Source organism: Coregonus clupeaformis, unplaced genomic scaffold, assembly GCF_020615455.1.
Source record: "Coregonus clupeaformis isolate EN_2021a unplaced genomic scaffold, ASM2061545v1 scaf0153, whole genome shotgun sequence".
Lineage (NCBI taxonomy): Eukaryota > Metazoa > Chordata > Actinopteri > Salmoniformes > Salmonidae > Coregonus > Coregonus clupeaformis.
In genome coordinates, this window is record NW_025533608.1 from 307501 (window position 1) to 325000 (window position 17500).

General features: G+C 47.6%; 55 non-coding genes across 55 annotated transcripts; 35 read left to right on the forward strand and 20 right to left on the reverse strand.

Annotated features, from left to right (window-relative positions):
- The first annotated feature begins 342 nt into the window (after nucleotides 1-342).
- On the forward strand, nucleotides 343-414 carry trnaa-ugc. Its single transcript has one exon. It is a non-coding gene; the product is annotated as a tRNA-Ala (tRNA).
- A 110-nt stretch (nucleotides 415-524) lies between these two features.
- On the forward strand, nucleotides 525-611 carry trnay-gua. Its single transcript is given in 2 exon segments — nucleotides 525-561; nucleotides 576-611. It is a non-coding gene; the product is annotated as a tRNA-Tyr (tRNA).
- Nucleotides 612-876: 265 nt separating this feature from the next.
- On the reverse strand, nucleotides 877-950 carry trnae-cuc. Its single transcript has one exon. It is a non-coding gene; the product is annotated as a tRNA-Glu (tRNA).
- Nucleotides 951-1228: 278 nt separating this feature from the next.
- Nucleotides 1229-1315, forward strand: trnay-gua. The gene is given in 2 exon segments: nucleotides 1229-1265; nucleotides 1280-1315. It is a non-coding gene; the product is annotated as a tRNA-Tyr (tRNA).
- A 263-nt stretch (nucleotides 1316-1578) lies between these two features.
- On the reverse strand, nucleotides 1579-1650 carry trnae-cuc. Its single transcript has one exon. It is a non-coding gene; the product is annotated as a tRNA-Glu (tRNA).
- Nucleotides 1651-1928: 278 nt separating this feature from the next.
- Nucleotides 1929-2015, forward strand: trnay-gua. Its single transcript is given in 2 exon segments — nucleotides 1929-1965; nucleotides 1980-2015. It is a non-coding gene; the product is annotated as a tRNA-Tyr (tRNA).
- Nucleotides 2016-2280: 265 nt separating this feature from the next.
- trnae-cuc lies at nucleotides 2281-2352 on the reverse strand. Its single transcript has one exon. It is a non-coding gene; the product is annotated as a tRNA-Glu (tRNA).
- Nucleotides 2353-3014: 662 nt separating this feature from the next.
- Nucleotides 3015-3086, reverse strand: trnae-cuc. The gene has a single exon. It is a non-coding gene; the product is annotated as a tRNA-Glu (tRNA).
- Nucleotides 3087-3348: 262 nt separating this feature from the next.
- On the forward strand, nucleotides 3349-3435 carry trnay-gua. The gene is given in 2 exon segments: nucleotides 3349-3385; nucleotides 3400-3435. It is a non-coding gene; the product is annotated as a tRNA-Tyr (tRNA).
- A 263-nt stretch (nucleotides 3436-3698) lies between these two features.
- On the reverse strand, nucleotides 3699-3770 carry trnae-cuc. The gene has a single exon. It is a non-coding gene; the product is annotated as a tRNA-Glu (tRNA).
- A 97-nt stretch (nucleotides 3771-3867) lies between these two features.
- trnaa-ugc lies at nucleotides 3868-3939 on the forward strand. Its single transcript has one exon. It is a non-coding gene; the product is annotated as a tRNA-Ala (tRNA).
- Nucleotides 3940-4049: 110 nt separating this feature from the next.
- Nucleotides 4050-4136, forward strand: trnay-gua. Its single transcript is given in 2 exon segments — nucleotides 4050-4086; nucleotides 4101-4136. It is a non-coding gene; the product is annotated as a tRNA-Tyr (tRNA).
- Nucleotides 4137-4402: 266 nt separating this feature from the next.
- On the reverse strand, nucleotides 4403-4474 carry trnae-cuc. The gene has a single exon. It is a non-coding gene; the product is annotated as a tRNA-Glu (tRNA).
- A 278-nt stretch (nucleotides 4475-4752) lies between these two features.
- trnay-gua lies at nucleotides 4753-4839 on the forward strand. The gene is given in 2 exon segments: nucleotides 4753-4789; nucleotides 4804-4839. It is a non-coding gene; the product is annotated as a tRNA-Tyr (tRNA).
- A 265-nt stretch (nucleotides 4840-5104) lies between these two features.
- On the reverse strand, nucleotides 5105-5176 carry trnae-cuc. Its single transcript has one exon. It is a non-coding gene; the product is annotated as a tRNA-Glu (tRNA).
- Nucleotides 5177-5454: 278 nt separating this feature from the next.
- trnay-gua lies at nucleotides 5455-5541 on the forward strand. Its single transcript is given in 2 exon segments — nucleotides 5455-5491; nucleotides 5506-5541. It is a non-coding gene; the product is annotated as a tRNA-Tyr (tRNA).
- A 263-nt stretch (nucleotides 5542-5804) lies between these two features.
- trnae-cuc lies at nucleotides 5805-5876 on the reverse strand. Its single transcript has one exon. It is a non-coding gene; the product is annotated as a tRNA-Glu (tRNA).
- A 79-nt stretch (nucleotides 5877-5955) lies between these two features.
- On the forward strand, nucleotides 5956-6027 carry trnaa-ugc. Its single transcript has one exon. It is a non-coding gene; the product is annotated as a tRNA-Ala (tRNA).
- Nucleotides 6028-6137: 110 nt separating this feature from the next.
- Nucleotides 6138-6224, forward strand: trnay-gua. The gene is given in 2 exon segments: nucleotides 6138-6174; nucleotides 6189-6224. It is a non-coding gene; the product is annotated as a tRNA-Tyr (tRNA).
- Nucleotides 6225-6488: 264 nt separating this feature from the next.
- Nucleotides 6489-6560, reverse strand: trnae-cuc. The gene has a single exon. It is a non-coding gene; the product is annotated as a tRNA-Glu (tRNA).
- Nucleotides 6561-6839: 279 nt separating this feature from the next.
- Nucleotides 6840-6926, forward strand: trnay-gua. The gene is given in 2 exon segments: nucleotides 6840-6876; nucleotides 6891-6926. It is a non-coding gene; the product is annotated as a tRNA-Tyr (tRNA).
- Nucleotides 6927-7541: 615 nt separating this feature from the next.
- Nucleotides 7542-7628, forward strand: trnay-gua. Its single transcript is given in 2 exon segments — nucleotides 7542-7578; nucleotides 7593-7628. It is a non-coding gene; the product is annotated as a tRNA-Tyr (tRNA).
- A 614-nt stretch (nucleotides 7629-8242) lies between these two features.
- On the forward strand, nucleotides 8243-8329 carry trnay-gua. Its single transcript is given in 2 exon segments — nucleotides 8243-8279; nucleotides 8294-8329. It is a non-coding gene; the product is annotated as a tRNA-Tyr (tRNA).
- A 264-nt stretch (nucleotides 8330-8593) lies between these two features.
- trnae-cuc lies at nucleotides 8594-8665 on the reverse strand. Its single transcript has one exon. It is a non-coding gene; the product is annotated as a tRNA-Glu (tRNA).
- A 278-nt stretch (nucleotides 8666-8943) lies between these two features.
- On the forward strand, nucleotides 8944-9030 carry trnah-gug. The gene is given in 2 exon segments: nucleotides 8944-8980; nucleotides 8995-9030. It is a non-coding gene; the product is annotated as a tRNA-His (tRNA).
- A 262-nt stretch (nucleotides 9031-9292) lies between these two features.
- Nucleotides 9293-9364, reverse strand: trnae-cuc. Its single transcript has one exon. It is a non-coding gene; the product is annotated as a tRNA-Glu (tRNA).
- Nucleotides 9365-9460: 96 nt separating this feature from the next.
- trnaa-ugc lies at nucleotides 9461-9532 on the forward strand. The gene has a single exon. It is a non-coding gene; the product is annotated as a tRNA-Ala (tRNA).
- A 110-nt stretch (nucleotides 9533-9642) lies between these two features.
- trnah-gug lies at nucleotides 9643-9728 on the forward strand. The gene is given in 2 exon segments: nucleotides 9643-9679; nucleotides 9693-9728. It is a non-coding gene; the product is annotated as a tRNA-His (tRNA).
- Nucleotides 9729-9993: 265 nt separating this feature from the next.
- On the reverse strand, nucleotides 9994-10065 carry trnae-cuc. The gene has a single exon. It is a non-coding gene; the product is annotated as a tRNA-Glu (tRNA).
- Nucleotides 10066-10341: 276 nt separating this feature from the next.
- trnay-gua lies at nucleotides 10342-10428 on the forward strand. Its single transcript is given in 2 exon segments — nucleotides 10342-10378; nucleotides 10393-10428. It is a non-coding gene; the product is annotated as a tRNA-Tyr (tRNA).
- Nucleotides 10429-10862: 434 nt separating this feature from the next.
- Nucleotides 10863-10934, forward strand: trnaa-ugc. Its single transcript has one exon. It is a non-coding gene; the product is annotated as a tRNA-Ala (tRNA).
- Nucleotides 10935-11045: 111 nt separating this feature from the next.
- trnay-gua lies at nucleotides 11046-11133 on the forward strand. The gene is given in 2 exon segments: nucleotides 11046-11082; nucleotides 11097-11133. It is a non-coding gene; the product is annotated as a tRNA-Tyr (tRNA).
- Nucleotides 11134-11396: 263 nt separating this feature from the next.
- On the reverse strand, nucleotides 11397-11469 carry trnae-cuc. The gene has a single exon. It is a non-coding gene; the product is annotated as a tRNA-Glu (tRNA).
- Nucleotides 11470-11747: 278 nt separating this feature from the next.
- Nucleotides 11748-11834, forward strand: trnay-gua. Its single transcript is given in 2 exon segments — nucleotides 11748-11784; nucleotides 11799-11834. It is a non-coding gene; the product is annotated as a tRNA-Tyr (tRNA).
- A 264-nt stretch (nucleotides 11835-12098) lies between these two features.
- On the reverse strand, nucleotides 12099-12170 carry trnae-cuc. The gene has a single exon. It is a non-coding gene; the product is annotated as a tRNA-Glu (tRNA).
- A 96-nt stretch (nucleotides 12171-12266) lies between these two features.
- trnaa-ugc lies at nucleotides 12267-12338 on the forward strand. Its single transcript has one exon. It is a non-coding gene; the product is annotated as a tRNA-Ala (tRNA).
- Nucleotides 12339-12448: 110 nt separating this feature from the next.
- Nucleotides 12449-12535, forward strand: trnay-gua. Its single transcript is given in 2 exon segments — nucleotides 12449-12485; nucleotides 12500-12535. It is a non-coding gene; the product is annotated as a tRNA-Tyr (tRNA).
- A 261-nt stretch (nucleotides 12536-12796) lies between these two features.
- Nucleotides 12797-12868, reverse strand: trnae-cuc. The gene has a single exon. It is a non-coding gene; the product is annotated as a tRNA-Glu (tRNA).
- A 96-nt stretch (nucleotides 12869-12964) lies between these two features.
- trnaa-ugc lies at nucleotides 12965-13036 on the forward strand. The gene has a single exon. It is a non-coding gene; the product is annotated as a tRNA-Ala (tRNA).
- A 110-nt stretch (nucleotides 13037-13146) lies between these two features.
- trnay-gua lies at nucleotides 13147-13233 on the forward strand. Its single transcript is given in 2 exon segments — nucleotides 13147-13183; nucleotides 13198-13233. It is a non-coding gene; the product is annotated as a tRNA-Tyr (tRNA).
- A 264-nt stretch (nucleotides 13234-13497) lies between these two features.
- trnae-cuc lies at nucleotides 13498-13569 on the reverse strand. The gene has a single exon. It is a non-coding gene; the product is annotated as a tRNA-Glu (tRNA).
- Nucleotides 13570-13665: 96 nt separating this feature from the next.
- trnaa-ugc lies at nucleotides 13666-13737 on the forward strand. The gene has a single exon. It is a non-coding gene; the product is annotated as a tRNA-Ala (tRNA).
- Nucleotides 13738-13847: 110 nt separating this feature from the next.
- Nucleotides 13848-13934, forward strand: trnay-gua. Its single transcript is given in 2 exon segments — nucleotides 13848-13884; nucleotides 13899-13934. It is a non-coding gene; the product is annotated as a tRNA-Tyr (tRNA).
- Nucleotides 13935-14201: 267 nt separating this feature from the next.
- On the reverse strand, nucleotides 14202-14273 carry trnae-cuc. The gene has a single exon. It is a non-coding gene; the product is annotated as a tRNA-Glu (tRNA).
- Nucleotides 14274-14368: 95 nt separating this feature from the next.
- Nucleotides 14369-14440, forward strand: trnaa-ugc. The gene has a single exon. It is a non-coding gene; the product is annotated as a tRNA-Ala (tRNA).
- A 110-nt stretch (nucleotides 14441-14550) lies between these two features.
- trnay-gua lies at nucleotides 14551-14637 on the forward strand. Its single transcript is given in 2 exon segments — nucleotides 14551-14587; nucleotides 14602-14637. It is a non-coding gene; the product is annotated as a tRNA-Tyr (tRNA).
- Nucleotides 14638-14900: 263 nt separating this feature from the next.
- On the reverse strand, nucleotides 14901-14972 carry trnae-cuc. The gene has a single exon. It is a non-coding gene; the product is annotated as a tRNA-Glu (tRNA).
- Nucleotides 14973-15251: 279 nt separating this feature from the next.
- Nucleotides 15252-15338, forward strand: trnay-gua. The gene is given in 2 exon segments: nucleotides 15252-15288; nucleotides 15303-15338. It is a non-coding gene; the product is annotated as a tRNA-Tyr (tRNA).
- Nucleotides 15339-15602: 264 nt separating this feature from the next.
- trnae-cuc lies at nucleotides 15603-15674 on the reverse strand. The gene has a single exon. It is a non-coding gene; the product is annotated as a tRNA-Glu (tRNA).
- A 278-nt stretch (nucleotides 15675-15952) lies between these two features.
- trnay-gua lies at nucleotides 15953-16039 on the forward strand. Its single transcript is given in 2 exon segments — nucleotides 15953-15989; nucleotides 16004-16039. It is a non-coding gene; the product is annotated as a tRNA-Tyr (tRNA).
- A 264-nt stretch (nucleotides 16040-16303) lies between these two features.
- trnae-cuc lies at nucleotides 16304-16375 on the reverse strand. Its single transcript has one exon. It is a non-coding gene; the product is annotated as a tRNA-Glu (tRNA).
- A 97-nt stretch (nucleotides 16376-16472) lies between these two features.
- trnaa-ugc lies at nucleotides 16473-16544 on the forward strand. The gene has a single exon. It is a non-coding gene; the product is annotated as a tRNA-Ala (tRNA).
- A 110-nt stretch (nucleotides 16545-16654) lies between these two features.
- On the forward strand, nucleotides 16655-16741 carry trnay-gua. The gene is given in 2 exon segments: nucleotides 16655-16691; nucleotides 16706-16741. It is a non-coding gene; the product is annotated as a tRNA-Tyr (tRNA).
- A 433-nt stretch (nucleotides 16742-17174) lies between these two features.
- Nucleotides 17175-17246, forward strand: trnaa-ugc. The gene has a single exon. It is a non-coding gene; the product is annotated as a tRNA-Ala (tRNA).
- Nucleotides 17247-17356: 110 nt separating this feature from the next.
- On the forward strand, nucleotides 17357-17443 carry trnay-gua. Its single transcript is given in 2 exon segments — nucleotides 17357-17393; nucleotides 17408-17443. It is a non-coding gene; the product is annotated as a tRNA-Tyr (tRNA).
- The last annotated feature ends 57 nt before the right edge of the window (nucleotides 17444-17500 follow it).

A 17500-nucleotide genomic window follows, 5' to 3' on the forward strand; every position in this document is an offset into this window, starting at 1 on the left:
CAAATCCTTCACTTGTTGACCTTCGATACCTCAGTTGGTAGAGCAAAATCACTGTAGGTGAAATTTCAAGAATCCTGAGGTCACTGGCTCAAAGGGGGGCAACTATTTTTGTAGCTTGTGCCAACTTTTTAGACGTATGAGATGTTTGCGTTGTGTTTTCCCAAAAATGTTTCATTCCCTGACCGGGAATCAAACCCAGACCACCGCGGTGAGAGCACCGAATCCTATCCACTAGACCACCAGGGACAGGTCTGAAATCCAAATCCATGAAGGGGCTAAACAGCATTCTTTTCCCTCTGCTCTTTTTTTCTCTATCTCCATATGCAACTACTTGCCAGCAGAGGGGATGTAGCTCAGTGGTAGAGCGCATGCTTTGCATGTATGAGGCCCCGGGTTCAATCCCCGGCATCTCCATGGACCCACCAATCTCAGCAGGTCAAGCTATAAAAGGGCAGCTGTGATTCAGCATCTCTTCTGACCCTCCTTATTGAATCTAAGGGATCGGCGTTGCTTTTTCCCTGTCACCTTCGATAGCTCAGTTGGTAGAGCGGAGGACTGTAGGTGAAATTGCAGCAATCCTTAGGTCGCTGGTTCAAATCCGGCTCGAAGGAGGGTAGCTTTTCCTGTGGTTTTCGCCAACTTTTTTACGAAAGTGCAGATTGATTGTGCTTGCCCAAAAGATTATCTTCCTCGGAGAGTGCCAAATCCTTCACTTGTTGACCTTCGATACCTCAGTTGGTAGAGCAAAATCACTGTAGGTGAAATTTCAAGAATCCTGAGGTCACTGGCTCAAAGGGGGGGCAACTATTTTTGTGGCTTGTGCCAACTTTTTAGACGTATGAGATGTTTGCGTTGTGTTTTCCCAAAAATGTTTCATTCCCTGACCGGGGAATCGAACTCAGGGCCGCGGCGGTGAGAGCACCGAATCCTAACCACTAGACCACCAGGGACAGGTCTGAGAAACCAAATCCATGAAGGGGCTAAACAGCATTCTTTTCCCTCTGCTCTTTTTTTCTCTATCTCCATATGCAACTACTTGCCAGCTGAGGGGATGTAGCTCAGTGGTAGAGCGCATGCTTTGCATGTATGAGGCCCTGGGTTCAATCCCGGCATCTCCATGGACCCACCAATCTCAGCAGGTCAAGCTATAAAAGGGCAGCTGTGATTCAGCATCTCTTCTGACCCTCCTTATTGAATCTAAGGGATCGGCGTTGCTTTTTCCCTGTCACCTTCGATAGCTCAGTTGGTAGAGCGGACGACTGTAGGTGAAATTGCAGCAATCCTTAGGTAGCTGGTTCAAATCCGGCTCGAAGGAGGGTAGCTTTTCCTGTGGTTTTCGCCAACTTTTTTACGAAAGTGCAGATTGATTGTGCTTGCTCAAAAGATTATCTTCCTCGGAGAGTGCCAAATCCCTCACTTGTTGACCTTCGATACCTCAGTTGGTAGAGCAAAATCACTGTAGGTGAAATTTCAAGAATCCTGAGGTCACTGGCTCAAAGGGGGCAACTATTTTTGTGGCTTGTGCCAACTTTTTAGACGTATGAGATGTTTGCGTTGTGTTTTCCCAAAAATGTTTCATTCCCTGACCGGGAATCGAACCCAGGCCACGGCGGTGAGAGCACCGAATCCTAACCACTAGACCACCAGGGACAGGTCTGAGAACCAGATCCATGAAGGGGCTAAACAGCATTCTTTTCCCTCTGCTCTTTTTTTCTCTATCTCCATATGCAACTACTTGCCAGCTGAGGGGATGTAGCTCAGTGGTAGAGCGCATGCTTTGCATGTATGAGGCCCTGGGTTCCATCCCCGGCATCTCCATTGACCCACCAATCTCAGCAGGTCAAGCTATAAAAGGGCAGCTTTGATTCAGCATCTCTTCTGACCCTCCTTATTGAATCTAAGGGATCGGTGTTGTTTTTTCCCTGTCACCTTCGATAGCTCAGTTGGTAGAGCGGAGGACTGTAGGTGAAATTGCAGCAATCCTTAGGTAGCTGGTTCAAATCCGGCTCGAAGGAGGGTAGCTTTTCCTGTGGTTTTCGCCAACTTTTTTACGAAAGTGCAGATTGATTGTGCTTGCCCAAAAGATTATCTTCCTCGGAGAGTGCCAAATCCCTCACTTGTTGACCTTCGATACCTTAGTTGGTAGAGCAAAATCACTGTAGGTGAAATTTCAAGAATCCTGAGGTCACTGGCTCAAAGGGGGCAACTATTTTTGTGGCTTGTGCCAACTTTTTTAGACGTATGAGATGTTTGCGTTGTGTTTTCCCCAAAAATGTTTCATTCCCTTACCGGGAATCGAACCCAGGCCGCGGCGGTGAGAGCACCGAATCCTAACCACTAGACCACCAGGGACAGGTCTGAAAACCAAATCCATGAAGGGGCTAAACAGCATTCTTTTCCCTCTGCTCTTTTTTCTCTATCTCCATATGCAACTACTTGCCAGCTGAGGGGATGTAGCTCAGTGGTAGAGCGCATGCTTTGCATGTATGAGGCCCTGGGTTCCATCCCCGGCATCTCCATGGACCCACCAATCTCAGCAGGTCAAGCTATAAAAGGGCAGCTTTGATTCAGCATCTCTTCTGACCCTCCTTATTGAATCTAAGGGATCGGTGTTGTTTTTTCCTGTCACCTTCGATAGCTCAGTTGGTAGAGCGGAGGACTGTAGGTGAAATTGCAGCAATCCTTAGGTAGCTGGTTCAAATCGGAGTCTTTTCGAAGCAATCCTTAGGTAGCTGGTTCAAATCCGAAGGAGGGTAGCTTTTCCTGTGGTTTTCGCCAACTTTTTTACGAAAGTGCAGATTGATTGTGCTTGCCCAAAAGATTATCTTCCTCGGAGAGTGCCAAATCCTTCACTTGTTGACCTTCGATACCTCAGTTGGTAGAGCAAAATCACTGTAGGTGAAATTTCAAGAATCCTGAGGTCACTGGCTCAAAGGGGGCAACTATTTTTGTGGCTTGTGCCAACTTTTTAGACGTATGAGATGTTTGCGTTGTGTTTTCCCAAAAATGTTTCATTCCCTGACCGGGAATCGAACCCAGGCCACGGCGGTGAGAGCACCGAATCCTAACCACTAGACCACCAGGGACAGGTCTGAGAACCAGATCCATGAAGGGGCTAAACAGCATTCTTTTCCCTCTGCTCTTTTTTTCTCTATCTCTCCAGCTGAGGGGATGTAGCTCAGTGGTAGAGCGCATGCTTTGCATGTATGAGGCCCCGGGTTCAATCCCGGCATCTCCATGGACCCACCAATCTCATCAGGTCAAGCTATAAAAGGGCAGCTGTGATTCAGCATCTCTTCTGACCCTCCTTATTGAATCTAAGGGATCGGCGTTGCTTTTTCCCTGTCACCTTCGATAGCTCAGTTGGTAGAGCGGAGGACTGTAGGTGAAATTGCAGCAATCCTTAGGTCGCTGGTTCAAATCCGGCTCGAAGGAGGGTAGCTTTTCCTGTGGTTTTCGCCAACTTTTTACGAAAGTGCAGATTGATTGTGCTTGCCCAAAAGATTATCTTCCTCGGAGAGTGCCAAATCCTTCACTTGTTGACCTTCGATACCTCAGTTGGTAGAGTAAAAGCACTGTAGGTGAAATTTCAAGAATCCTGAGGTCACTGGCTCAAGAGGGGGCAACAATTTTTGTGGCTTGTGCCAACTTTTTAGACGTATGAGATGTTTGCGTTGTGTTTTCCCAAAAATGTTTCATTCCCTGACCGGGAATCGAACCCAGGCCGCGGCTGTGAGAGCACCGAATCCTAACCACTAGACCACCAGGGACAGGTCAGAAAACCAAATCCTTGAAGGGGCTAAACAGCATTCTTTTCCCTCTGCTCTTTTTTTTCTCTATCTCCATATGCAACTACTTGCCAGCTGAGGGGATGTAGCTCAGTGGTAGAGCGCATGCTTTGCATGTATGAGGCCCCGGGTTCAATCCCCGGCATCTCCATGGACCCACCAATCTCAGCAGGTCAAGCTATAAAAGGGCAGCTTTTATTCAGCATCTCTTCTGACCCTCCTTATTGAATCTAAGGGATCGGTGTTGCTTTTTCCCTGTCACCTTCGATAGCTCAGTTGGTAGAGCGGAGGACTGTAGGTGAAATTGCAGCAATCCTTAGGTCGCTGGTTCAAATCCGGCTCGAAGGAGGGTAGCTTTTCCTGTGGTTTTCGCCAACTTTTTTTACGAAAGTGCAGATTGATTGTGCTTGCCCAAAAGATTATCTTTCTCGGAGAGTGCCAAATCCTTCACTTGTTGACCTTCGATACCTCAGTTGGTAGAGCTAAAAGCACTGTAGGTGAAATTTCAAGAATCCTGAGGTCACTGGCTCAAAGGGGGGCAACAATTTTTGTGGCTTGTGCCAACTTTTTAGACGTATGAGATGTTTGCGTTGTGTTTTCCCAAAAATGTTTCATTCCCTGACCGGGAATCGAACCCAGGCCGCGGCTGTGAGAGCACCGAATCCTAACCACTAGACCACCAGGGACAGGTCAGAAAACCAAATCCATGAAGGGGCTAAACAGCATTCTTTTCCCTCTGCTCTTTTTTTCTCTATCTCCATATGCAACTACTTGCCAGCTGAGGGGATGTAGCTCAGTGGTAGAGCGCATGCTTTGCATGTATGAGGCCCCGGGTTCAATCCCGGCATCTCCATGGACCCACCAATCTCAGCAGGTCAAGCTATAAAAGGGCAGCTTTTTATTCAGCATCTCTTCTGACCCTCCTTATTGAATCTAAGGGATCGGTGTTGCTTTTTCCCTGTCACCTTCGATAGCTCAGTTGGTAGAGCGGAGGACTGTAGGTGAAATTGCAGCAATCCTTAGGTCGCTGGTTCAAATCCGGCTCGAAGGAGGGTAGCTTTTCCTGTGGTTTTCGCCAACTTTTTTACGAAAGTGCAGATTGATTGTGCTTGCCCAAAAGATTATCTTCCTCGGAGAGTGCCAAATCCTTCACTTGTTGACCTTCGATACCTCAGTTGGTATAGTAAAAGCACTGTAGGTGAAATTTCAAGAATCCTGAGGTCACTGGCTCAAAGGGGGCAACTATTTTTGTGGCTTGTGCCAACTTTTTTAGAGCGTATGAGATGTTTGCGTTGTGTTTTCCCAAAAATGTTTCATTCCCTTACCGGGAATCGAACCCAGGCCGCGGCGGTGAGAGCACCGAATCCTAACCACTAGACCACCAGGGACAGGTCAGAAAACCAAATCCATGAAGGGGCTAAACAGCATTCTTTTCCCTCTGCTCTTTTTTTCTCTATCTCCATATGCAACTACTTGCCAGCTGAGGGGATGTAGCTCAGTGGTAGAGCGCATGCTTTGCATGTATGAGGCCCTGGGTTCCATCCCCGGCATCTCCATTGACCCACCAATCTCAGCAGGTCAAGCTATAAAAGGGCAGCTTTGATTCAGCATCTCTTCTGACCCTCCTTATTGAATCTAAGGGATCGGTGTTGTTTTTTCCCTGTCACCTTCGATAGCTCAGTTGGTAGAGCGGAGGACTGTAGGTGAAATTGCAGCAATCCTTAGGTCGCTGGTTCAAATCCGTCTCGAAGGAGGGTAGCTTTTCCTGTGGTTTTCGCCAACTTTTTTACGAAAGTGCAGATTGATTGTGCTTGCCCAAAAGATTATCTTCCTCGGAGAGTGCCAAATCCCTCACTTGTTGACCTTCGATACCTTAGTTGGTAGAGCAAAATCACTGTAGGTGAAATTTCAAGAATCCTGAGGTCACTGGCTCAAAGGGGGGCAACTATTTTTGTGGCTTGTGCCAACTTTTTAGACGTATGAGATGTTTGCGTTGTGTTTTCCCAAAAATTTTCATTCCCTGACCGGGAATCAAACCCAGGCCACGGCGGTGAGAGCACCGAATCCTATCCACTAGACCACCAGGGACAGGTCTGAAAACCAGAGCCATGAAGGGGCTAAACAGCATTCTTTTCCCTCTGCTCTTTTTTTCTCTATCTCCAGCTGAGGGGATGTAGCTCAGTGGTAGAGCGCATGCTTTGCATGTATGAGGCCCCGGGTTCAATCCCCGGCATCTCCATGGACCCACCAATCTCAGCAGGTCAAGCTATAAAAGGGCAGCTTTGATTCAGCATCTCTTCTGACCCTCCTTATTGAATCTAAGGGATCGGCGTTGCTTTTTCCCTGTCACCTTCGATAGCTCAGTTGGTAGAGCGGAGGACTGTAGGTGAAATTGCAGCAATCCTTAGGTCGCTGGTTCAAATCCGGCTCGAAGGAGGGTAGCTTTTCCTGTGGTTTTCGCCAACTTTTTTACAAAAGTGCAGATTGATTGTGCTTGCCCAAAAGATTATCTTTCTCGGAGAGTGCCAAATCCTTCACTTGTTGACCTTCGATACCTTAGTTGGTAGAGCAAAATCACTGTAGGTGAAATTTCAAGAATCCTGAGGTCACTGGCTCAAAGGGGGCAACTATTTTTGTGGCTTGTGCCAACTTTTTTAGGCGTATGAGATGTTTGCGTTGTGTTTTCCCAAAAATGTTTCATTCCCTGACCGGGAATCAAACCCAGGCCACGGCGGTGAGAGCACCGAATCCTATCCACTAGACCACCAGGGACAGGTCTGAAAACCAAAGCCATGAAGGGGCTAAACAGCATTCTTTTCCCTCTGCTCTTTTTTCTCTATCTCCATATGCAACTACTTGCCAGCTGAGGGGATGTAGCTCAGTGGTAGAGCGCATGCTTTGCATGTATGAGGCCCAGGGTTCAATCCCCGGCATCTCCATGGACCCACCAATCTCAGCAGTTCAAGCTATAAAAAGGGCAGCTGTGATTCAGCATCTCTTCTGACCCTCCTTATTGAATCTAAGGGATCGGGCGTTGCTTTTTCCCTGTCACCTTCGATAGCTCAGTTGGTAGAGCGGAGGACTGTAGGTGAAATTGCAGCAATCCTTAGGTCGCTGGTTCAAATCCGGCTCGAAGGAGGGTAGATTTTCCTGTGGTTTTCGCCAACTTTTTACGAAAGTGCAGATTGATTGTGCTTGCCCAAAGATTATCTTTCTCGGAGAGTGCCAAATCCCTTCACTTGTTGACCTTCGATACCTCAGTTGGTAGAGCAAAATCACTGTAGGTGAAATTTCAAGAATCCTGAGGTCACTGGCTCAAAGGGGGGCAACTATTTTTGTGGCTTGGGCCAACTTTTTAGACGTATGAGATGTTTGCGTTGTGTTTTTCCCAAAAATGTTTCATTCCCTGAACGGGAATCGAAACCCAGGCCGCGGCTGTGAGAGCACCGAATCCTAACCACTAGACCACCAGGGACAGGTCAGAAAACCAAATCCATGAAGGGGCTAAACAGCATTCTTTTCCCTCTGCTCTTTTTTTCTCTATCTCCATATGCAACTACTTGCCAGCTGAGGGGATGTAGCTCAGTGGTAGAGCGCATGCATTGCATGTATGAGGCCCCGGGTTCAATCCCCGGCATCTCCATTGACCCACCAATCTCAGCAGGTCAAGCTATAAAAGGGAAGCTTTGATTCAGCATCTCTTCTGACCCTCCTTATTGAATCTAAGGGATCGGTGTTGCTTTTTCCCTGTTACCTTCGATAGCTCAGTTGGTAGAGCGGAGGACTGTAGGTGAAATTGCAGCAATCCTTAGGTCGCTGGTTCAAATCCGGCTCGAAGGAGGGTAGCTTTTCCTGTGGTTTTCGCCAACTTTTTTACGAAAGTGCAGATTGATTGTGCTTGCCCAAAAGATTATCTTCCTCGGAGAGTGCCAAATCCCTCACTTGTTGACCTTCGATACCTTAGTTGGTAGAGCAAAATCACTGTAGGTGAAATTTCAAGAATCCTGAGGTCACTGGCTCAAAGGGGGCAACTATTTTTGTGGCTTGTGCCAACTTTTTGACGTATGAGATGTTTGCGTTGTGTTTTCCCAAAAATGTTTCATTCCCTGACCGGGAATCAAACCCAGGGCCGCGGCGGTGAGAGCACCGATTCCTATCCACTAGACCACCAGGGACAGGTCTGAAAACCAAATCCATGAAGGGGCTGAACAGCATTCTTTTCCCTCTGCTCTTTTTTTCTCTATCTCCATATGCAACTACTTGCCAGCTGAGGGGATGTAGCTCAGTGGTAGAGCGCATGCTTTGCATGTATGAGGCCCCGGGGTTCAATCCCCGGCTTCTCCATGGACCCACCAATCTCAGCAGGTCAAGCTATAAAAGGGCAGCTTTGATTCAGCATCTCTTCTGACCCTCCTTATTGAATCTAAGGGATCGGCGTTGCTTTTTCCCTGTCACCTTCAATAGCTCAGTTGGTAGAGCGGAGGACTGTAGGTGAAATTGCAGCAATCCTTAGGTCGCTGGTTCAAATCCGGCTCGAAGGAGGGTAGCTTTTCCTGTGGTTTTCGCCAACTTTTTTACGAAAGTGCAGATTGATTGTGCTTGCCCAAAAGATTATCTTTCTCAGAGAGTGCCAAATCCTTCACTTGTTGACCTTCGATACCTTAGTTGGTAGAGCAAAATCACTGTAGGTAAAATTTCAAGAATCCTGAGGTCACTGGCTCAAAGGGGGGCAACTATTTTTGTGGCTTGTGCCAACTTTTTAGACGTATGAGATGTTTGCGTTGTGTTTTCCCAAAAATGTTTCATTCCCTGACCGGGAATCAAACCCAGGCCACGGCGGTGAGAGCACCGAATCCTATCCACTAGACCACCAGGGACAGGTCTGAAAACCAAAGCCATGAAGGGGCTAAACAGCATTCTTTTCCCTCTGCTCTTTTTTTCTCTATCTCCATATGCAACTACTTGCCAGCTGAGGGGATGTAGCTCAGTGGTAGAGCGCATGCTTTGCATGTATGAGGCCCAGGGTTCAATCCCCGGCATCTCCATGGACCCACCAATCTCAGCAGTTCAAGCTATAAAAGGGCAGCTGTGATTCAGCATCTCTTCTGACCCTCCTTATTGAATCTAAGGGATCGGCGTTGCTTTTTCCCTGTCACCTTCGATAGCTCAGTTGGTAGAGCGGAGGACTGTGGGTGAAATTGCAGCAATCCTTAGGTTGCTGGTTCAAATCCGGCTCGAAGGAGGGTAGATTTTCCTGTGGTTTTCGCCAACTTTTTACGAAAGTGCAGATTGATTGTGCTTGCCCAAAAGATTATATTTCTCGGAGAGTGCCAAATCCTTCACTTGTTGACCTTCGATACCTCAGTTGGTAGAGCAAAATCACTGTAGGTGAAATTTCAAGAATCCTGAGGTCACTGGCTCAAGGGGGCAACTATTTTTGTGGCTTGGGCCAACTTTTTAGACGTATGAGATGTTTGCGTTGTGTTTTCCCAAAAAATGTTTCATTCCCTGACCGGGAATCGAACCCGGGCCGCGGCGGTGAGAGCGCCGAATCCTAACCACTAGACCACCAGGGACAGGTCTGAGATCCAAATCCTTGAAGGGGCTAAACAGCATTCTTTTCCCTCTGCTCTTTTTTTCTCTATCTCCATATGCAACTACTTGCCAGCTGAGGGGATGTAGCTCAGTGGTAGAGCGCATGCTTTGCATGTATGAGGCCCCGGGTTCAATCCCCGGCATCTCCATGGACCCACCAATCTCATCAGGTCAAGCTATAAAGGGCAGCTGTGATTCAGCATCTCTTCTGACCCTCCTTATTGAATCTAAGGGATCGGGCGTTGCTTTTTCCCTGTCACCTTCGATAGCTCAGTTGGTAGAGCGGAGGACTGTGGTGAAATTGCAGCAATCCTTAGGTCGCTGGTTCAAATCCGGCTCGAAGGAGGGTAGATTTTCCTGTGGTTTTCGCCAACTTTTTTACGAAAGTGCAGATTGATTGTGCTTGCCCAAAAGATTATATTTCTCGGAGAGTGCCAAATCCTTCACTTGTTGACCTTCGATACCTCAGTTGGTAGAGCAAAATCACTGTAGGTGAAATTTCAAGAATCCTGAGGTCACTGGCTCAAAGGGGGGCAACTATTTTTGTGGCTTGGGCCAACTTTTTAGACGTATGAGATGTTTGCGTTGTGTTTTCCCAAAAAATGTTTCATTCCCTGACCGGGAATCGAACCCGGGCCGCGGCGGTGAGAGCGCCGAATCCTAACCACTAGACCACCAGGGACAGGTCTGAGATCCAAATCCTTGAAGGGGCTAAACAGCATTCTTTTCCCTCTGCTCTTTTTTCTCTATCTCCATATGCAACTACTTGCCAGCTGAGGGGATGTAGCTCAGTGGTAGAGCGCATGCTTTGCATGTATGAGGCCCCGGGTTCAATCCCGGCATCTCCATGGACCCACCAATCTCATCAGGTCAAGCTATAAAAGGGCAGCTGTGATTCAGCATCTCTTCTGACCCTCCTTATTGAATCTAAGGGATCGGCGTTGCTTTTTCCCTGTCACCTTCGATAGCTCAGTTGGTAGAGCGGAGGACTGTAGGTGAAATTGCAGCAATCCTTAGGTCGCTGGTTCAAATCCGGCTCGAAGGAGGGTAGATTTTCCTGTGGTTTTCGCCAACTTTTTTACGAAAGTGCAGATTGATTGTGCTTGCCCAAAATATTATCTTTCTCGGAGAGTGCCAAATCCTTCACTTGTTGACCTTCGATACCTCAGTTGGTAGAGCAAAATCACTGTAGGTGAAATTTCAAGAATCCTGAGGTCACTGGCTCAAAGGGGGGCAACTATTTTTGTGGCTTGGGCCAACTTTTTTAGACGTATGAGATGTTTGCGTTGTGTTTTCCCAAAAATGTTACATTCCCTGACCCGGGGAATCGAACCCGGCCGCGGCGGTGAGAGCACCGAATCCTAACCACTAGACCACCAGGTACAGGTCTGAGATCCAAATCCTTGAAGGGGCTAAACAGCATTCTTTTCCCTCTGCTCTTTTTTTCTCTATCTCCATATGCAACTACTTGCCAGCTGAGGGGATGTAGCTCAGTGGTAGAGCGCATGCTTTGCATGTATGAGGCCCCGGGTTCAATCCCCGGCATCTCCATGGACCCACCAATCTCATCAGGTCAAGCTATAAAAAGGGCAGCTGTGATTCAGCATCTCTTCTGACCCTCCTTATTGAATCTAAGGGATCGGCGTTGCTTTTTCCCTGTCACCTTCGATAGCTCAGTTGGAAGAGCGGAGGACTGTAGGTGAAATTGCAGCAATCCTTAGGTCGCTGGTTCAAATCCCGGCTCGAAGGAGGGTAGATTTTCCTGTGGTTTTCGCCAACTTTTTTACGAAAGTGCAGATTGATTGTGCTTGCCCAAAAGATTATCTTTCTCGGAGAGTGCCAAATCCTTCACTTGTTGACCTTCGATACCTCAGTTGGTAGAGCAAAATCACTGTAGGTGAAATTTCAAGAATCCTGAGGTCACTGGCTCAAAGGGGGCAACTATTTTTGTGGCTTGGGCCAACTTTTTAGACGTATGAGATGTTTGCGTTGTGTTTTCCCAAAAATGTTTCATTCCCTGACCGGGAATCGAAACCCAGGCCGCGGCGGTGAGAGCGCCGAATCCTAACCACTAGACCACCAGGGACAGGTCTGAGATCCAAATCCTTGAAGGGGCTAAACAGCATTCTTTTCCCTCTGCTCTTTTTTTCTCTATCTCCATATGCAACTACTTGCCAGCTGAGGGGATGTAGCTCAGTGGTAGAGCGCATGCTTTGCATGTATGAGGCCCAGGGTTCAATCCCCGGCATCTCCATGGACCCACCAATCTCAGCAGTTCAAGCTATAAAAGGGCAGCTGTGATTCAGCATCTCTTCTGACCCTCCTTATTGAATCTAAGGGATCGGCGTTGCTTTTTCCCTGTCACCTTCGATAGTTCAGTTGGTAGAGCGGAGGACTGTAGGTGAAATTGCAGCAATCCTTAGGTCGCTGGTTCAAATCCGGCTCGAAGGAGGGTAGATTTTCCTGTGGTTTTCGCCAACTTTTTTACGAAAGTGCAGATTGATTGTGCTTGCCCAAAAGTTTATCTTTCTCGGAGTGTGCCAAATCCTTCACTTGTTGACCTTCGATACCTCAGTTGGTAGAGCAAAATCACTGTAGGTGAAATTTCAAGAATCCTGAGGTCACTGGCTCAAAGGGGGGCAACTATTTTTGTAGCTTGTGCCAACTTTTTAGACGTATGAGATGTTTGCGTTGTGTTTTCCCAAAAATGTTTCATTCCCTGACCGGGAATCAAACCCAGGCCACGGCGGTGAGAGCACCGAATCCTATCCACTAGACCACCAGGGACAGGTCTGAAATCCAAATCCATGAAGGGGCTAAACAGCATTCTTTTCCCTCTGCTCTTTTTTTCTCTATCTCCATATGCAACTACTTGCCAGCAGAGGGGATGTAGCTCAGTGGTAGAGCGCATGCTTTGCATGTATGAGGCCCCGGGTTCAATCCCCGGCATCTCCATGGACCCATCAATCTCAGCAGGTCAAGCTATAAAAGGGCAGCTTTTATTCAGCATCTCTTCTGACCCTCCTTATTGAATCTAAGGGATCGGTGTTGCTTTTTCCCTGTCACCTTCGATAGCTCAGTTGGTAGAGCGGAGGACTGTAGGTGAAATTGCAGCAATCCTTAGGTCGCTGGTTCAAATCCGGCTCGAAGGAGGGTAGCTTTTCCTGTGGTTTTCGCCAACTTTTTACGAAAGTGCAGATTGATTGTGCTTGCCAAAAGATTATCTTCCTCGGAGAGTGCCAAATCCTTCACTTGTTGACCTTGATACCTCAGTTGGTAGAGTAAAAGGACTGTAGGTGAAATTTCAAGAATCCTGAGGTCACTGGCTCAAAGGGGGGCAACTATTTTTGTGGCTTGTGCCAACTTTTTAGACGTATGAGATGTTTGCGTTGTGTTTTCCCAAAAATGTTTCATTCCCTGACCGGGAATCAAACCCAGGCCACGGCGGTGAGAGCACCGAATCCTATCCACTAGACCACCAGGGACAGGTCTGAAAACCAAATCCATGAAGGGGCTGAACAGCATTCTTTTCCCTCTGCTCTTTTTTTCTCTATCTCCATATGCAACTACTTGCCAGCTGAGGGGATGTAGCTCAGTGGTAGAGCGCATGCTTTGCATGTATGAGGCCCCGGGTTCAATCCCCGGCATCTCCATGGACCCACCAATCTCAGCAGGTCAAGCTATAAAAGGGCAGCTTTGATTCAGCATCTCTTCTGACCCTCCTTATTGAATCTAAGGGATCGGCGTTGCTTTTTCCCTGTCACCTTCGATAGCTCAGTTGGTAGAGCGGAGGACTGTAGGTGAAATTGCAGCAATCCTTAGGTCGCTGGTTCAAATCCGGCTCGAAGGAGGGTAGCTTTTCCTGTGGTTTTCGCCAACTTTTTTACGAAAGTGCAGATTGATTGTGCTTGCCCAAAAGATTATCTTTCTCAGAGAGTGCCAAATCCTTCACTTGTTGACCTTCGATACCTTAGTTGGTAGAGCAAAATCACTGTAGGTAAAATTTCAAGAATCCTGAGGTCACTGGCTCAAAGGGGGGCAACTATTTTTGTGGCTTGTGCCAACTTTTTAGACGTATGAGATGTTTGCGTTGTGTTTTCCCAAAAATGTTTCATTCCCTGACCGGGAATCAAACCCAGGCCACGGCGGTGAGAGCACCGAATCCTATCCACTAGACCACCAGGGACAGGTCTGAAAACCAAATCCATGAAGGGGCTGAACAGCATTCTTTTCCCTCTGCTCTTTTTTTCTCTATCTCCATATGCAACTACTTGCCAGCTGAGGGGATGTAGCTCAGTGGTAGAGCGCATGCTTTGCATGTATGAGGCCCCGGGTTCAATCCCCGGCATCTCCATGGACCCACCAATCTCAGCAGGTCAAGCTATAAAAGGGCAGCTTTGATTCAGCATCTCTTCTGACCCTCCTTATTGAATCTAAGGGATCGGTGTTGCTTTTTCCCTGTCACCTTCGATAGCTCAGTTGGTAGAGCGGAGGACTGTAGGTGAAATTGCAGCAATCCTTAGGTCGCTGGTTCAAATCCGGCTCGAAGGAGGGTAGCTTTTCCTGTGGTTTTCGCCAACTTTTTTTACGAAAGTGCAGATTGATTGTGCTTGCCCAAAAGATTATCTTTCTCGGAGAGTGCCAAATCCTTCACTTGTTGACCTTCGATACCTTAGTTGGTAGAGCAAAATCACTGTAGGTGAAAATTTCAAGAATCCTGAGGTCACTGGCTCAAAGGGGGGCAACTATTTTTGTGGCTTGTGCCAACTTTTTTAGACGTATGAGATGTTTGCGTTGTGTTTTCCCAAAAATGTTTCATTCCCTGACCGGGAATCAAACCCAGGCCACGGCGGTGAGAGCACCGAATCCTATCCACTAGACCACCAGGGACAGGTCTGAAAACCAAATCCATGAAGGGGCTAAACAGCATTCTTTTCCCTCTGCTCTTTTTTCTCTATCTCCATATGCAACTACTTGCCAGCTGAGGGGATGTAGCTCAGTGGTAGAGCGCATGCTTTGCATGTATGAGGCCCCGGGTTCAATCCCCGGCATCTCCATGGACCCACCAATCTCAGCAGGTCAAGCTATAAAAGGGCAGCTTTGATTCAGCATCTCTTCTGACCCTCCTTATTGAATCTAAGGGATCGGCGTTGCTTTTTCCCTGTCACCTTCGATAGCTCAGTTGGTAGAGCGGAGGACTGTAGGTGAAATTGCAGCAATCCTTAGGTCGCTGGTTCAAATCTGGCTCGAAGGAGGGTAGCTTTTCCTGTGGTTTTCGCCAACTTTTTTACGAAAGTGCAGATTGATTGTGCTTGCCCAAAAGATTATCTTCCTCGGAGAGTGCCAAATCCTTCACTTGTTGACCTTCGATACCTCAGTTGGTAGAGTAAAAGGACTGTAGGTGAAATTTCAAGAATCCTGAGGTCACTGGCTCAAAGGGGGCAACTATTTTTGTGGCTTGTGCCAACTTTTTAGACGTATGAGATGTTTGCGTTGTGTTTTCCCAAAAATGTTTCATTCCCTTACCGGGAATCGAACCCAGGCCGCGGCGGTGAGAGCACCGAATCCTAACCACTAGACCACCAGGGACAGGTCAGAAAACCAAATCCATGAAGGGGCTAAACAGCATTCATTTCCCTCTGCTCTTTTTTTCTCTATCTCCATATGCAACTACTTGCCAGCTGAGGGGATGTAGCTCAGTGGTAGAGCGCATGCTTTGCATGTATGAGGCCCCGGGGTTCAATCCCGGCATCTCCATGGACCCACCAATCTCAGCAGGTCAAGCTATAAAAGGGCAGCTTTGATTCAGCATCTCTTCTGACCCTCCTTATTGAATCTAAGGGATCGGGCGTTGCTTTTTCCCTGTCACCTTCGATAGCTCAGTTGGTAGAGCGGAGGACTGTAGGTGAAATTGCAGCAATCCTTAGGTCGCTGGTTCAAATCCGGCTCGAAGGAGGGTAGCTTTTCCTGTGGTTTTCGCCAACTTTTTTACGAAAGTGCAGATTGATTGTGCTTGCCCAAAAGATTATCTTTCTCGGAGAGTGCCAAATCCCTCACTTGTTGACCTTCGATACCTTAGTTGGTAGAGCAAAATCACTGTAGGTGAAATTTCAAGAATCCTGAGGTCACTGGCTCAAAGGGGGCAACTATTTTTGTGGCTTGTGCCAACTTTTTTAGACGTATGAGATGTTTGCGTTGTGTTTTCCCAAAAATGTTTCATTCCCTGACCGGGAATCAAACCCAGGCCACAGCGGTGAGAGCACCGAATCCTATCCACTAGACCACCAGGGACAGGTCTGAAAACCAAATCCATGAAGGGGCTGAACAGCATTCTTTTCCCTCTGCTCTTTTTTTTCTCTATCTCCATATGCAACTACTTGCCAGCTGAGGGGATGTAGCTCAGTGGTAGAGCGCATGCTTTGCATGTATGAGGCCCCGGGTTCAATCCCGGCATCTCCATGGACCCACCAATCTCAGCAGGTCAAGCTATAAAAGGGCAGCTTTGATTCAGCATCTCTTCTGACCCTCCTTATTGAATCTAAGGGATCGGCGTTGCTTTTTCCCTGTCACCTTCGATAGCTCAGTTGGTAGAGCGGAGGACTGTAGGTGAAATTGCAGCAATCCTTAGGTCGCTGGTTCAAATCCGGCTCGAAGGAGGGTAGCTTTTCCTGTGGTTTTCGCCAACTTTTTTACGAAAGTGCAGATTGATTGTGCTTGCCCAAAAGATTATCTTCCTCGGAGAGTGCCAAATCCTTCACTTGTTGACCTTCGATACCTCAGTTGGTAGAGTAAAAGGACTGTAGGTGAAATTTCAAGAATCCTGAGGTCACTGGCTCAAGGGGGGCAACTATTTTTGTGGCTTGTGCCAACTTTTTAGACGTATGAGATGTTTTGCGTTGTGTTTTCCCAAAAATGTTTCATTCCCTTACCGGGAATCGAACCCAGGCCGCGGCGGTGAGAGCACCGAATCCTAACCACTAGACCACCAGGGACAGGTCAGAAAACCAAATCCATGAAGGGGCTAAACAGCATTCATTTCCCTCTGCTCTTTTTTTTCTCTATCTCCATATGCAACTACTTGCCAGCTGAGGGGATGTAGCTCAGTGGTAGAGCGCATGCTTTGCATGTATGAGGCCCCGGGTTCAATCCCCGGCATCTCCATGGACCCACCAATCTCAGCAGGTCAAGCTATAAAAGGGCAGCTTTTATTCAGCATCTCTTCTGACCCTCCTTATTGAATCTAAGGGATCGGTGTTGCTTTTTCCCTGTCTCCTTCGATAGCTCAGTTGGTAGAGCGGAGGACTGTAGGTGAAATTGCAGCAATCCTTAGGTTGCTGGTTCAAATCCGGCTCGAAGGAGGGTAGCTTTTCCTGTGGTTTTCGCCAACTTTTTTACGAAAGTGCAGATTGATTGTGCTTGCCCAAAAGATTATCTTTCTCGGAGAGTGCCAAATCCTTCACTTGTTGACCTTCGATACCTCAGTTGGTAGAGCAAAAGCACTGTAGGTGAAATTTCAAGAATCCTGAGGTCACTGGCTCAAAGGGGGGCAACTATTTTTGTGGCTTGTGCCAACTTTTTAGACGTATGAGATGTTTGCGTTGTGTTTTCCCAAAAATGTTTCATTCCCTTACCGGGAATCGAAACCCAGGCAGCGGCGGTGAGAGCACCGAATCCTAACCACTAGACCACCAGGGACAGGTCAGAAAACCAAATCCATGAAGGGGCTAAACAGCATTCTTTTCCCTCTGCTCTTTTTTTCTCTATCTCCATATGCAACTACTTGCCAGCTGAGGGGATGTAGCTCAGTGGTAGAGCGCATGCTTTGCATGTATGAGGCCCCGGGTTCAATCCCCGGCATCTCCATGGACCCACCAATCTCAGCAGGTCAAGCTATAAAAGGGCAGCTTTGATTCAGCATCTCTTCTGACCCTCCTTATTGAATCTAAGGGATCGGTGTTGCTTTTTCCCTGTCACCTTCGATAGCTCAGTTGGTAGAGCGGAGGACTGTAGGTGAAATTGCAGCAATCCTTAGGTCGCTGGTTCAAATCCGGCTCGAAGGAGGGTAGCTTTTCCTGTGGTTTTCGCCAACTTTTTTACGAAAGTGCAGATTGATTGTG